Source organism: Triturus cristatus, chromosome 11 (assembly GCF_964204655.1).
Source record: "Triturus cristatus chromosome 11, aTriCri1.1, whole genome shotgun sequence".
Classification (NCBI taxonomy): Eukaryota; Metazoa; Chordata; class Amphibia; order Caudata; family Salamandridae; genus Triturus; species Triturus cristatus.
Window position 1 is genome coordinate 124,737,870 of NC_140594.1, and position 13,610 is coordinate 124,751,479.

Consider the following 13,610-nt stretch of genomic DNA (forward strand, 5'->3'; position numbering starts at 1 on the left):
AGGTTCCCAGGACACAGGCTGCTGACAGGGGCCAGACAGTATTTGTGCAAACCAAGCTATGAGCATGTGCTAGCTGATGAGGAAGAGAAGGCTTTGCTCTGCTTTCTACATTTTTCATGGCTGCACCACTTATTTTACTATCTTTTGCGCCACCAGGAATAAGCTTCAGGCAGGCAATCGTATTTCAACAGGACACAAAGTTTGCCAACCATTTAAAGCTCTGCACAGAGTCTAGATATCTGGGTTCTAGTCCGGCTTAGCCACTTCATGCACAACACTACAGGCACACCATCACATATGTCTGTTGTATTACACCTCATAGGTGGTGGGATGATAACAAGCAGGATTTAAATGCATAAATAGCCTCATAAAATGATCAGTTTGTATTACAGTAACGGCAATGAGCCTTTCTTCGCACAACCTAACCAATCTTTCAAAGAGGTGTCTCCCAGACTAACTACCCAAGACCCCACCACATGCAAGGGATGAGGAGCTACAGCATTGACAAGAGCTTATCAAACCTGCAGGTAGAAGCGTGTTCCAGGCAGGCAGAAAGGATGAAGCAGACCAATGGATTCCTGCGTCCTGAAGTCAGTGAGCAGGACTTGGAGGGTGCTGGGTGAGGGCCCCAAGTCAGTGAGATCCAACCACCTGCACCGAAACACAAGACCGTTTCCTTGTTACACCTGAAGACAATGCGGTCACACCGTTGACAGTCCCCTTGCGTCACCTGAAGCCCGTGCAATCACCTGTAGAGAGGTAAGGCAAAGGCTCTCTTGTAAGTCTTAAAGACTGCACAATCATCTGCAGTGAAACTGGTGACAGCTCCCTTGTATCTCCTGAAGCCGTCGCAATCATATGCATTGAAGTGGTGCGATTGCTTCCTTTTATGCCCTTTAGACAACTCAATCATGTGCAGTAAAATGGTCAACAGCTCCCTTGCAGCTCCTGAAGCCAGTGCAATCAAGGTGGGGTAGAGCTTCCTGGCACCTCTTGAAGCCAGTGCGCTAGCCTGCAGTCAAAAGGGACTAGATCTCCCTTGTATGTCCTGAAGTTGGTGAGATCGCCTGTAGTGGAGTCGGTGAGGGCTCCCTTGAATGTCCGGAGTACAACAGGGTCACCTGTAGTGGAGTCTATAAGGGCTCCCTTGTAAGCCAAGAAAACAACGCGATCCCTTGTTGTGTAGTCGGTGAGGGCTTCCTTGTATGTCCAGAGTACAACAGGATCACCTGTAGTGGAGTCTGTGAGAGCTCCCTTGTACGTCCTGAATACAACGCAATCCCTTGTCGTGGAGTCGGTGAGGGCTCCCTTGTACGTCCTGAATACAACGCAATCCCTTGTCGTGGAGTCGGTGAGGGCTTCCTTGTATGTCCAGAATACAACGCAATCACCTGTAGTGGAGTCGGTGAGGGCTCCCTTGTACCTCCTGGATACAATGCAATCACCTGTAGTGGAGTCGGTGAGGGCTCCCTTGTACGTCCTGGATACAATGCAATCACCTGTAGTGGAGTCGGTGAGGGTTCCCTTGTATGTCCTGAGTGCAATAAGATCACCTGTAGTGGAGTCGGTGAGGGCTCCCTTGTACGTCCCGGATACAATGCAATCACCTGTAGTGGAGTCGGTGAGGGCTCCCTTGTACGTCCTGGATACAACGCAATCACCTGTAGTGGAGTCGGTGAGGGCTCCCTTGTACGTCCTGGATACAATGCAATCACCTGCAGTGGAGTCAGAGAGGGCTCCTTGTATGTCCTGGATACAATGCGAACACCTGTAGTGGAGTCAGGTAAGCGAGGAAGGTAGCATTTATTGCTGCAGACCTTTTCATTCAGTTACATCATGTTGCCTCTTGTCCCTGAAGGGCTGCCGTAAGTCGACAGCTGCTTAGCACCTCAGAAGACAGCATAAGACGGGGGCAGTTGCCAGACAGTCCTGGGGCGAACCTAAATGGGCATCCTGTACACACTCGTATATACAAGCTTATTGGGATTTTGTAGTAAGATCCTTAGCGATTACGTTTTAATCTTTAGAAAGCTGGCTGACCCGGTCTCGGCGAGGCTCTGAAGGGCTTAGTGACGAGCTGGGGGGGGGATTACATACATCTAAATAGTAGTATTAAAAAACGCAGAGCATCCAATAGGCTCATTTACGAGTCAACCACAAAATGAATCCAACTTTAGAATCCCAGAAACTACCAGACAAGCAAATTAATATGACGTCAAATGAAAGGTTCATAACTATGTACACAAAAGTAAAAAAAGGTACTTTGAAAAGCTCTGCACATCTTTGTTTCCATAGGGTTTTGATTTAAAGGCTGCACGCACGTTTTCCAACCCATCCTATTGATGCTGAAAATTTGAAATCTGAGCAATCATTCTCGGGTTACTCACACATCTCCGTTGCAGGTGCATACAAGCACTGGCCTGTTTGAAAGGTCAGAACATTCACACCATAAGATAAGGGAATGTGGGGCTAGAACGTTCAAATACCACAAAGATATGAAAATGGTGGAAAAAGACTGCAACAGATTCCTATCCCGTTGGTGGCAATCACAACAAGCATTTGCAATGCAACAGGTCACGCATTTACGTGAGTTTGAGCTGTTGGCATTGTAAATGACAATGCCTTTTATTTAGGTTTTGGAACATAAATAAAACACATTGTCATTTATAATGCCAATAGCTTAAACTCGAGTAAATGCGAGACCGATTGCATTGCAAATGCTTGTTTACAGTGTGTATATAAAGCGCTCTGATACTTTCGGGTCAAGCTAGCGCTATATAAAACTTTTAAAATAAAAATAAAATAAATAAATGGTGAAAAGGAAAGTGGTGGTGAAACCTGGGGATTTGCAGTGTTTAAAGGCAGCCACTGATGCACTCAATATGTACAGCTGTGTCAAAAACTAACGCTCGCTGCGGGAGTCAGAGGGCTCAGCCAAGTGCGAAAAGCACTGAGGACACGGGAGGGTGGAGGGGCAGAGGGAGGGAGCCTGGCAGAGAGGGCGAGCAGACTGGGAGTGGGAGAGAGATGACAGTGTCCATAGGGGACGGACGAAAGTCATTAAGGATTTAGGTGAGGTCTGGAGACAAGAGAGGCCTGGAGAGAGAGAGAGGGTGGGGAGAGAACATGCTGGCAGGGGGAAGAGGCGGATATAAAGGCACTAGTAAGGAAGGGGAGGTGTCGGCGGGGGAAGCAGATGCTCAGAGAGGCATACAGGGCATAGTAGAGGCAGCGGTCACAGCAAGAGGTACAAGAGGCCCGAAAAGGAAGGTGACGTAACGGCCAGGACTGCCGACTGTGGCGCTGGGGAACCAGATTCGAGTCTGGGCGTCCTCTGCTCAACATCCTGTGATTCCAAGCAAATTACTTAATCTCCCCCTTTCTACCAAAGAATGAATGTGTCCTTGTGTAACATAACTGATGATCATGTGCAAAAACAAGAAAAGAAAGGAGGCGGAAACATCATCAGGCGGTAGAACGGAAATGCTGAATCAGAAGAAAAGTTGGAAGCAGTGTACCGAGAAAGGAAACAACCAGGTGTAGTGGATAACAAGGAAATATGGATTGATTATGCAGAGGGAAGAGTAGGTTACTGGGTGCAGTGAAGGAGAGTAGGTAACGGGGTGCAGTGAAGGATCGAGGAAATGTTGGGGTGTAGAGAAACGTATGGGTACCATTTTAAAAGGCACGTACAGTGTATGAAGACTGAGGTGGTGAACTTGCATGTAAAAGGAGGACACACAATGTGCAGCGGAAGGGTGGGTGGAGTGTGTATGGAAAAAAAGACGCCAGGATCAGGGGGCAGGGTGGGGTGCAGAGGGAAGGTCCACTCATTGTGCAGCTGTGGCAGAGTGAGACTGAGAGTTGTGCTGCGCAGGGAGTGAAGAGGAGTGGGTGTGAAGAGCGCACGATGGGGAGCAGTGCAAATAGAGGGGCGGTGTTTCAGGGAGGTAGGGGCCCAATGGGCCAGTCACGCAAGCTGCCAAATGCTGCGCGCGCCTGTGTGAAAGTGATCACGATCGCGATCACACATCAAAGCGGCCGTGCGGCCGCGAAAGTGAAAGCAAACGAGTGCTTTCAGGCCTCCAAATGGTGCGCGCGCCCGGCCGACGCACATGCACTGTATTTGGAGGCCTGAAAAGCCACTGTTTGCACTGCCAAAACTCGCTTACTATAAGTCTCGCCAGAGCAGCGCTAAAGCGCTGTCTCAAGCGAGACCTAAAAATGTAAGCAACTAAATTGACTCTCCCCCAAAAAAAGCCTTAACATTTTTTTTACAAAAAGACTTTACTGCTATAAAACACTAACTTTGCGAATTGCCTGTGTGCAGCCCCTGCAAGCTATTCTAATGTAATGTTATTTAAGTACTATAAAAAGATTCGAAACTTTTAAAATTGATGTGAGACCCCCCCCCCCCCCCCCCCCCAGGTTGTCCACTACACTAGACAGATACAAATATTTAAATATTTGTTTTCAAGTGACCCGATTAACTTTACAGCAATGTAAAATCGAAATAAATCAGAAGAGATTTTAGAAAATATTCACCCAACAGTTGCATGTAGATCATACAAGTCAATGCACTAATTGTCACATAATTAGAACTGAATAAAACAAGGGGAGTGGGTAGGGAGAAATAGGATGGGTGACAACCTTGAATTCTTGCCCTCCAGCCTCACCAATAGTCACCTCTCATTCTCCCCTTTAATGTCTCTGTTGGAAACCGGGCAACCGGGTTAGCAGTCACCAGGTTCCCAGCACAGTGGTAGCTTGGCTCGAGCGGTTGGGGGTCAGGCACCATGTTAAGCGTACGTCACACCCTCACAATAACCATGCGTTCATCCGTTCCAAAAACGACGATACACCGTAAAAATTATGGAAGACAAGATGAAAATATATATGTCTATCTTATTTTCTCTTAGTTGCAGGTTTCATAACAAATACAATACAATAGGATTTTCCTTTAAAAGAGCAGGTCAAATAAACAATGCTACTTTGGAATTTCAATAAATAGGTTCAGGTCCTCCTTAAGCAAAGAATAAATAGATGTGCAATAAATACAGACGGCAAATAAATACAGTCAGACAATAAATACAGTGCAGGAATAAATTAGTGGAAGACAATAAATAAAGCACCTTCAATAAATAACGACAAGCAATCAATGACAGTTACAGATCAGATCACTTTCATGAGGTAACTTGGTCTTACTTTGCCCATACACAGCTTGTGGTCATTTGGGTGGCATGGGAGTGTCCCACCTAGATTGGTCAAGGCTGGGGCCTAAGCTGAGGCAGAATGAGGATAACCTAATGGTCTGGCCCTCCAAACTACACAGCCCCTCACAGTTGTCACTGCACCAGTCCCAGTTCACCCCTGGCACTCCCAGGCTGGTTCTAACACCCCTCTAACCCCTAGGATGGTCTTTTAGGGCTCCACGGGGCCTCAGACGCCCCCTCTACCACTTACTGCCCTTTTCACGATGATCGGCTCCGCTCGGCGCCGTGTCGATGTCGCTGGGCGGCCTCGTCTCGATGTCGCTGGGCGGCCTCGTCTCGATGTCGCTGGGCGGCCTCGTCTCGATGTCGCTGGGCGGCCTCGTCTCGATGTCGCTGGGCGGCCTCGTCTCGATGTCGCTGGGCGGCCTCGTCTCGATGTCGCTGGGCGGCCTCGACTCGATGTCGCTGGGCGGTCTCGACTCGATGTCGCTGGGCGGTCTCGACTCGATGTCGCCTTCCGGCGTCGCAGGGACACGGCCTCCCCGCTTCCGGGTGTCTCCTGAGTGCGATCTCCACTCCAGACCTCCGGCGCGCTTCACCTCAGTTTCCGGCGACTCCGGTGGGCGGACTTCACTCCCCCGTCGACGCCTCACCTCGACCGAATCTCCACTCGACCTCCGGCACCTCTCCACGACCTCCGTCGGCGCCCTCACCTCGACCTCGGGTGAATCTCCACTCGACCTCCGGCGCCTCTCCACGACCTCCGTTGGCGCCCTCACCTCGACCTCGGGTGACTCCCTACTCGACCTCCGGTGCCTCTCCACGACCTCCGTCGGCGCCCTCACCTCGACCTCGGGTGACTCCCTACTCGACCTCCGGTGCCTCTCCACGACCTCCGTCGGCGCCCTCACTCGACCTCTGGCGGCTCCGGGTACGACGTCTGCTTTCTGTCAGCGCCGCTTCTCTACCTCAGGCCCCAGGTCTCCAGGCTTCTCGACGTCAGGACTCCAGGAGGACACCACTGAACAGGTCAGGAACTTGCTGTTCTTCCTCTTTAAGGCCTGTTTCAAATGTTCAGTTCCTTAAGATGGTTCTTCTGGTCTTGGTCCCACACAGGGCTTTAGGCTGGGCTTGGTCAGTAGGGACTAGCATCAAGGGTGGGTTTCTGGACCCCACTCCAAGCACTGGTTTCCACCCCTGCTGCCTTACTCCGACCTCCTTCTAGATCTGTCCTCTCTCTTCTCCAGTCAGTTGCCAACTGCCCCACTGAGATGGCCTCCCAACATTCTAAACTGCCTCCCACTGTCACAGGGTTCTAGAATGTTACAGAAGGTTCTAGAAACCTCCAGTGGGTTCTGGTGATGTCACAGGTGACAATGGGTGGCCACCATTTTGTGTCTCAGGCCCTCAGACAGAAGTTCCAGGGGTAGGGAAAATGGCTCCCTGACCCTGCATCAACACTAAAAAGTCTGGTGGTTCCCAAAAAGGAAAAATTATAACAGGGTTTGAGGCAAAAGTGGGACAAAATAAATAATGATGCGGAGGGACCACCCAAAGGGCTGACAGGTCTAACACGCGTCCCCCCAGCTGAAAGTGGGGAGAGCTACCCAACCCCTTGGGAGTTCTCATCACTAAGGCGGAAATACCTTGAGAGACCGTCTGCATTGACGTGGTCCACTCCAGGCTGATGTTCCACCTGAAAGTCCATTCCCTGTAGGGAGATAGACCACCTTAGCAACTTGGGATTCTCCCCCTTCATCTGCATCAGCCACCGAAGGGGTCTGTGGTCGGTCTGAACTAGGAAGTGCGAGCCAAACAGGTATGGCCGCAACTTCTTCAGAGCCCATACCACTGCAAAGGCTTCACGCTCTATTGCACTCCACTTCTGTTCCCTGGGAAGTAGTCTCCGGGATAGAAAGACCACGGGTTGATCCAGACCCTCTTCATTGAGTTGCGATAACACTGCCAAAATGCCATGTTCCGATGCATCCGTCTGGACAATGAACTCCTTGGAAAAGTCTGGGGCCCTTAAGACCGGGGCCTCGCACATGGCTTGCTTCAGTTTCACAAAGGCCTGCTGACAAGCCTCCGTCCAGACTACCCGTCGAGGTTGCTTCTTGGACGTAAGCTCCCTGAGGGGGGCCACAATGGTACCATACCCCTTCACGAAGCGGCGGTAATATCCGGTGAGGCCCAGAAAAGCTCGGACCTCAGTCTGAGTCTTGGGGGGTTCCCAGGCCATGATGGCCTCGATTTTCGCCTGGAGGGGTTGCACCGCTCCCCTACCCACCAAGTGTCCAAGGTACACTACCGACCCCTGCCCGATCTGGCATTTACTGGCCTTAATCGTTAACCCAGCTTGCTTCAGGGCCTGGAGAACAGTTTGCAGGTGACGCAAGTGATCCTCCCAGTTGTTACTGAAGACGGCAATGTCGTCCAGATAAGCAGCAGAGAAACTCTCCATTCCGGCGAGGATCTGGTTCACCAGACGCTGAAACGTGGCAGGTGCGTTCTTGAGCCCAAAGGGCTTCACGCAGAACTGGTAGTGGCCCTTGGGCGTGGAGAAGGCTGACCTTTCCTTAGCTCCATCAGTCAGAGAGATCTGCCAGTACCCGGAAGTAAGGTCAAAGGTACTTAGATATTGGGCAGCTCCCAGCCGGTCAATCAGTTCATCCGCCCTTGGAATCGGATGAGCATCAGTCTTGGTTACTGAGTTCAGTCCCCGGTAGTCCACACAGAACCTCAGTTCCGGTTGGGCACCCGGTGGTACAGCTTTTGGTACTAATACCACCGGACTGGACCAGGGGCTGCTGGAAGGTTCAATCACTCCTAGCTCCAGCATCTTAGTGACTTCACTGTGAATGCTGGCCTTCACCTTGTCTGTCATCCGGTAGATCTTTGACTTCACAGGTGGGCTGTCTCCTGTGTCCACGTCATGGACAGACAGGTGAGTCCTACCCGGAACAAGGGAGAACAACGAAGAGTACTGCCCCAGGACTTGGCGGCAGTCCTCCTGCTGTTCAGGAGTTAGGGACGGGGAGAGAATCACTCCCTCCACCAACCCATCCTTCTCTTGAGACGCAAATAAGTCGGGGAGAGGCTCGCTTTCCACGTCCTCTGCTCCGTCAGTCACCATCAGCAATATGACTTCGGGCCTCTCATGGTGGGGTTTGAGGTGGTTGGCATGCAGCACCCGTAGGGGCTGGCGAGGGGTCTTCAGATCCACCAAGTAGGTAGCCTTACCCTTCTTCTCCAACACCTCAAAGGGTCCTGACCAGCGATCCTGGAGGGCGCTAAGCTCTCCTGGTTCGATCACCCACACCTTCTGGCCAGGCTCCAATTCCACCGGGTGAGCATTGTGGTCATACCACGCCTTCATTACTGCTTGGCTGGCTTCCAAGTTGTCAGAAGCTTGCTTCCACAACTTAGCCATTTGGCTCCGGAAGGCCAGCATGTAGCTCACCACGTCCTGGGGAAGATTTCTGGGAGTTCTTTCCCATCCGTCTCTCACCAGGCTGAGAGGTCCATGCACAGGGTGCCCATACAGAAGCTCGAAGGGGCTGAAGCCCACTCCCTTCTGTGGCACTTCCCTGTAAGAAAACAATAGACAGGGTAGGAGGACGTCCCATTTCCTCCGCAGGCTTTCAGGCAGACTTCTGATCATGCCTTTCAAGGTTTTATTGAACCTCTCCACCAGACCATTGGTCTGGGGGTGGTAAGGAGTGGTGAACCGGTAGGTCACTCCACACTCCTTCCACATGGCCCGCATGTATGCTGACATGAAGTTGGTCCCCCTGTCAGACACAACTTCCTTGGGAATCTTTACCCGAGTGGGTTTTCCCATCAGGGCCCTAGCCACAACAGGTGCAGTAATGGTCCTCAGAGGTATAGCCTCTGGGTACCGTGTAGCATGATCCACCAAAACCAGGATAAACCTGTGACCAGCTGTAGTAGGCGGATCCAACGGACCCACAATGTCGATGCCCACCCTTTCAAAGGGGGTGCTAACGACAGGAAGTGGTTCCAGGGGAGCTTTCAGCTTCACCCCTGTTTTCCCACTGGCTTGCCAAGACACGCACGTCCGGCAGTAGGTGTCGGACGACACTTTCATTTGAGGCCAATATAAGTGTGGGACAAGCCAGGCAAAGGTCTTGTCTTGCCCCAGGTGTCCTGCCAATGGGATCTCATGAGCCAATTCCAGGAGAAAGGCTCGGTAACGTTGAGGGACAACCAAGGCTCGTGACGATCCGTGCATGGGTGCCTTGGGTTCACTGTAGAGGAGGCCATCCTCCCAGGAAATGTTGTAGTTCCCCTCAACGTTCCCTGCTGCCTGGGCTTTGGCCTGTCGCCTCAGTCCCTCAAGGGTAGGACAATCCCTCTGGCCCTTGCAGAATTCCTCCCTGGTCGGCCCTCCCTCCACGTGCCACTCGGCCGGGATGGGTAGGTTCTCCAGTTCGGTAACATCCCCCTCCGCGGACTCCTGGTCCACCACCTCCGGTGGCCTATCCGTCACACGGGGCGCGGATGCCGAGGCAGGCTCCTCCTGCCCTCGGTTCTTCCCTTGGTCGGCAGCCGGCGGCGCCTTTGTTCCAGGCTCCCGCCTAAACGAACTCCCCCTCCGGGTAGTCGCAGACCCTGTGCTGACACAGGCCCAGTCAGGTGTACCCAGCATCTCAGCATGAGTCCGGTATTCCACCTCATTCCAAGCATTATGCTCCATGTCATTCCCCAGCAGACAATCGACTGGCACGGCAGGGCTTACGGCAACTCGAAGCAACCCTGCAACCCCTTACCATTCAAATGGAACCTCGGCCACCGGATAGTGGCCCATTCTGCCGTCAGCCATAGCGGCAGGGTGGAGTACATCGGGAATCACCTGCTCTGGAGACACCAGTTGGCTACGTACCATAGTCATACTGGCTCCTGTGTCTCTCAGAGCCTCCCCTCTTTGGCCGTTGATGGTGACCCACTGCCCATACTTTGTGGTATTTGCGGGCACCTGGATCTTAGGAACCATCTCCCGTTCTCCCAGGGACACTAAAGTGACACCCGCCCACTCCCTTCCCTTATCTAAAGGCATCTCCTCCCCGAGCACTACACTAGCTACTCCGGGGGCCTTTCCTCCAATGGGAGGGGGTGGTCTTTTCGGGCACTTCACATCTCCCTTATAGTGTCCGACACCACCGCACTCGAAGCAATGGACAACCCTTGGCTGCTGACTCTGGCCAGGATTTGGGTTTCTGGGTGGGTTAGCCCTAGGGGTGAATCCCGTTCCCTTGGAAACTATTTTGGGGGCCTTTAGAGAACTCCGTTTTCTTTTCCCCTCCCTCTTTCTTCTGGGGGGCGCCCTGTCCGGTCTTTTGAGAGTCCCCTCCAGTCCCCCTTGTGGACACCCGGGTACTAGCCCAAATGTCCGCCTCCTCAGCAAGCTTCCGGGGTTGGTCAGCTTGCTATCCACCAGGTGTTGACGCAGTTCAGGGAAACATTTTTCGAGCAGGTGTTCCTTCAACATCAAATCAAACAACCCCTCGTAGTCCCTCACCTCGCTGCCCTGTATCCAACCCTCTAATGCCTTCTTTGCATAGTCCAGGAAATCCACCCAATTCTGTGTGCCCAGTTTGTGGCTACCCCGGAACTTCTGTCTATACTTCTCGGGTGTTAGTCCAAACTTCCTCACGAGCGCCACTTTCATGGTGGGGTAGTGGGTCTGCTCATCCTGCTCTAGGGCCAATAATGTATCCCTGCCAGCTGGAGGCATGTATTTATACAATCCCCCTCCCCAATATTTCTCTGGAACCCCATGAGCTCTTAAAGAGACCTCATAGGCCGCTAGCCACTTGGCGATATCATCTCCCGCACTATAGCTGGCTACTATGTCTTTTGGCAGATAGGGTTTGGGTTCCCTGGTGATTTCGCTCTCTTCGCTGCCACCATTAGGAACAGTGTGTGCCCCGACCCGTAGGATCTGGAGATCTATCTCCCTGAGCCTCAACTCGTGAGCCATCCTCCGTTCCTCCTTTTCTTTCTCCAGCTTCGCCAACTCCCAGGTGAGCTGTCTTTTCTCCCTCCGGTCAGTTAATTCTGCTTCTGATAAGCCGCCACTAGAGACACTGCTGCCCTTCCTTGAAAGTGTTCTGGGCCCCGCTAATAGGTTCCCCACCTCAGGTTGGTACAAACCAGCCCCCTCGCTGACAGTCTCTCCATCCCTGTCCCCCTTCTCAACCTTACTTTCTCGTCGTGCCTCCCCCCAAGCCCTCAAGCTGGTCTGGAGCTCACCCTTCTTTGCACCTTGGGGACAAAACACCCCCTCTCGCTGACAAAACTCTCGGAGTTGGGCCACAGTGTAAGTTTCCACATCCTCCAACACAAACTCCATTTTGCCCACTCAGGATAGAAGACAGTTGCTTACAGAAGCTATGCAGGGGGGTACCTTTTGTAATACCTCCTCCCACCACCAGAAGTAAATTTGGAAAAAACAAAACTCAAAATCAGGAAGTCCGCTTGGAGAAAACTCCCGGTGTAGGCTTATGGACTACCCAAAGTTATTGTCGAGTAGACGCAAGCACAGCTCTATCCCACCACTGACACCGATTTTATGTTGGAAACCGGGCAACCGGGTTAGCAGTCACCAGGTTCCCAGCACAGTGGTAGCTTGGCTCGAGTGGTTGGGGGTCAGGCACCGTGTTAAGAGTACGTCACACCCTCACAATAACCATGCGTTCATCCGTTCCAAAAACGACACTACACCGTAAAAATTATGGAAGACAAGATGAAAATATATATGTCTTTATCTTATTTTCTCTTAGTTGCAGGTTTCATAACAAATACAATACAATAGGATTTTCCTTTAAAAGAGCAGGTCAAATAAACAATGCTACTTTGGAATTTCAATAAATAGGTTCAGGTCCTCCTTAAGCAAAGAATAAATAGATGTGCAATAAATACAGACGGCAAATAAATACAGTCAGACAATAAATACAGTGCAGGAATAAATTAGTGGAAGACAATAAATAAATAAAGCACCTTCAATAAATAAGGAAAAGCAATCAATGACAGTTACAGATCAGATCACTTTCATGAGGTAACTTGGTCTTACTTTGCCCATACACAGCTTGTGGTCATTTGGGTGGCATGGGGGTGTCCCACCTAGATTGGTCAAGGCTGGGGCCTAAGCTGAGGCAGAATGAGGATAACCTAATGGTCTGGCCCTCCAAACTACACAGCCCCTCACAGTTGTCACTGCACCAGTCCCAGTTCACCCCTGGCACTCCCAGGCTGGTTCTAACACCCCTCTAACCCCTAGGATGGTCTTTTAGGGCTCCACGGGGCCTCAGACGCCCCCTCTACCACTTACTGCCCTTTTCACGATGATCGGCTCCGCTCGGCGCCGTGTCGATGTCGCTGGGCGGCCTCGTCTCGATGTCGCTGGGCGGCCTCGTCTCGATGTCGCTGGGCGGCCTCGACTCGATGTCGCTGGGCGGTCTCGACGTCGCCTTCCGGCGTCGCAGGGACACGGCCTCCCCGCTTCCGGGTGTCTCCGGAGTGCGATCTCCACTCCCGACCTCCGGCGCGCTTCACCTCAGTTTCTGGCAATTCCGGTGGGCGGACTTCACTCCCCCGTCGACGCCTCACCTCGACCTCGGGTGAATCTCCACTCGACCTCCGGCGCCTCTCCACGACCTCCGTCGGCGCCCTCACCTCGACCTCGGGTGAATCTCCACTCGACCTCCGGCGCCTCTCCACGACCTCCGTCGGCGCCCTCACCTCGACCTCGGGTGACTCCCTACTCGACCTCCGGTGCCTCTCCACGACCTCCGGTGGCGCCCTCACTCGACCTCTGGCGGCTCCGGGTACGACATCTGCTTTCTGTCAGCGCCGCTTCTCTACCTCAGGCCCCAGGTCACCAGGCTTCTCGACGTCAGGACTCCAGGAGGACACCACTGAACAGGTCAGGAACTTGCTGTTCTTCCTCTTTAAGGCCTGTTTCAAATGTTCAGTTCCTTAAGATGGTTCTTCTGGTCTTGGTCCCACACAGGGCTTTAGGCTGGGCTTGGTCAGTAGGGACTAGCATCAAGGGTGGGTTTCTGGACCCCACTCCAAGCACTGGTTTCCACCCCTGCTGCCTTACTCCGACCTCCTTCTATATCTGTCCTCTCTCTTCTCCAGTCAGTTGCCAACTGCCCCACTGAGATGGCCTCCCAACATTCTAAACTGCCTCCCACTGTCACAGGGTTCTAGAATGTTACAGAAGGTTCTAGAAACCTTCAGTGGGTTCTGGTGATGTCACAGGTGACAATGGGTGGCCACCATTTTGTGTCTCAGGCCCTCAGACAGAAGTTCCAGGGGTAGGGAAAATGGCTCCCTGACCCTGCATCAACACTAAAAAGTCTGGTGGTT

The 13,610-nt window shown here is 52.3% G+C and overlaps 1 protein-coding gene across 1 annotated transcript in view; it reads right to left on the reverse strand.

Moving 5' to 3' along the window:
• The window catches only part of RNF185 (ring finger protein 185), an 89,158-nt gene that overhangs the window by 27,725 nt on the left and 47,823 nt on the right, over positions 1-13,610 (reverse strand). The window lies entirely within an intron of this gene.